Consider the following 2500-nt stretch of genomic DNA (forward strand, 5'->3'; position numbering starts at 1 on the left):
TGTGTGTATATGTATTTGTACATGTGTGCCTATGTCTGTGTATGTGTATTTGTACATGCGTGTCTATGTCTATGTGTATGTGCATTTATACATGTGTGCATAGGTCTCTGTGTATGTGTATTTGTATATGTGTGCCTAGGCATGTGTATATGTGCATTTGTCCATGTGTGCCTATGTCTGTATGTATGTGTATTTGTACATGTGTGCCTAGGGGTGTGGGTCTGTGTATCTTTACATATGTGCCTATATCTGTGCGTATGTGTATTTGTACATGTGTGTCCATGCCTGTGTGTATGTGTATATCCGTCTACGAGAGAGCCTCTAACCCCAACCACAAACCCATCCTCATAAACCTCCTTCGCCTCCCCCTCCCCCCTCCTCTCCCCTCCCCCCCGTTCCCCCTCCCCCTCCCCCCCTCCCCTCCCCCTTCCCCACCCAAGGAGAGGTTGAACGGAGGGCAACACGGCATCTCACTTGGGGTTCGCCTGGTCACCTCCTTCTCGAAAACTGACGGGAGGATTCGACATGAGGAACTGATATGAGGGGAATATGCCGCCAAGGGGAGACCATAAAAGCCTGCCATGAGGGGGCATGAAGATCGCCTCGCTCGACATGAGGGCTTCTTGATATGAGGGGAAATGCCGCCAGAGGGACACCATAAGGCCTGTCATGAGGAGACATGAGGACCTGATATGAGGGGAATATGCTTCCAAGGGGAAACCATAAAAGCCTACAATGAGTGGACAAGAGGACCGTCTCGCTCGACATGACCTGATATGAGGGAATATGCCGCCAGGGTGAGACCATAAAAGCCTGTCATGAGAAGACATGAGTGCCGCCTCGCTCGACATGAGGGACTGATACGAGGGGAAATGCCGCCAAGGGAAAACTATGAATATGAGGGGAAATGCCGCTAAGTTGACATGACCTGATATGAGGGGAAATGCCACCAAAGGGACACCATAAAAGCCTGCCATGAGGGAACATGAAGATCGCCACGCTCGACATGACTTAATATGAGGAAAAATGACGTCAACGGAACGCTATAAAGCCCGTCATGAGGAGACATGAGGGCCTGATATGAGGGGAAATGCCGCCAAGGGGACACCATAAAAGCCCGTCATGAGGAGACATGAGGGCCTGATATGAGGGGAAATGCCGCTAAAGAGACATGACCTGATATGAGGGGAAACGCCGCCAAAGAGACACCATAAAGGCCCGTCATGAGGAGACATGAGGGCCGCCCCGCTCACCCCCATTTGACCAGCCACCGATCAATACAACCCTCTTTCTCGCAAGAACTCTGAATGAGGACAAGAAATGGTCGCGGTTATGGCAGCCTCTTTATCTTCTATTTTCTCCTCTCCCTTTCCTCCTCCTTTCGTTTCTTGACGTTTTTGCGCGTCCGTTGTCATCTTTCTTTCTCTTATTTTCTGTCTTTATCTGTGTCTTTGTTCGTACGATTTTTTCTTTCTTTTCTTTCTTTTTATCCGTTCGTCCGTTCAGATATTCTTCCTTTATCTCTCTCTCACTTTCCTTCTCTTTCTTGTCTCTCTCTTTCTCCCTCCTGCTCTTCCTTCCGTCATCCGAACTCCTTCCCGCAACATCTTCCCTTCTCTCTTCTTCTTTTACTTCCTTTCCTTTCTCTCTTCTCCCCTCCTTCCCTCATCTCCCCATCCTTCCCCTACCCCCGAGTCCTCCCTCCTCTCCCCTTCCAACGCTTCTCCCAACCCTCCCCCACCCCATCCCTCCTCCCATCTCCACCCCTTCCCTCCTCCCAACCCTCCCCTATCCCTCCTATCCCTCCTTCCCTCGTCCTCCTCCCCCTCTCCCACCCACCCTCCCTCCTCCGTCCTCCTCCTCCCCCGCTTCCTCCTCCTCCCCCCACCCCCGCCCCCCCGCCTCCCCTGGACCTTGGCACCGCTGCCACTGAGAGCCTTAAGAGAAGATGTGTTCTGCTCCAGTGGCTCTCCTTCTGGGGTTAACGTAGGCGAGGGGGTGGAGGAGGGGGCGGGGAGGGGAGGGGGGGAGAGTTCCGGAGGCTTTCACGAAATGTTATCGCTTCGGAGCAAGATTCTCTCGGGCTCCTTGTGGGGTGTTTACGTTCTGTCGTCGGCTTTTCCCGATGGGGGCCGAGACCGGGGCCGATTAGTTCCATTTTGTTTTTTATTTTTTCCTTTTTTTTCCTTTTTCGTTTTTTTTAGAGGGGGGAGGGGGTGGTTTGGGAGGTATGGGAGGGGTAATTATTAATGGAGCTTGATTAGGATTTTTTTGTGTGTGTTATTAAGGGGTACGAGACGAGATCCAAGCGCTCTTGGTGTTATGGAGCAGATAAAGCAGTAATTAGGTATTGCCATGTTCCCTGCCATGCATTAAGACGCTGCGGGCATGAGGGGCGTAAGGAGCAGGGCCGAGAAGGGCGTCGATTCGGTCCCTAGCGACGGAGGCACGAAGAGGGGAAACCTCCGCTCCCTCGGCCGGCACTGCTGGGGATCTTTGG

Source organism: Penaeus vannamei, chromosome 26, assembly GCF_042767895.1.
Source record: "Penaeus vannamei isolate JL-2024 chromosome 26, ASM4276789v1, whole genome shotgun sequence".
Lineage (NCBI taxonomy): Eukaryota > Metazoa > Arthropoda > Malacostraca > Decapoda > Penaeidae > Penaeus > Penaeus vannamei.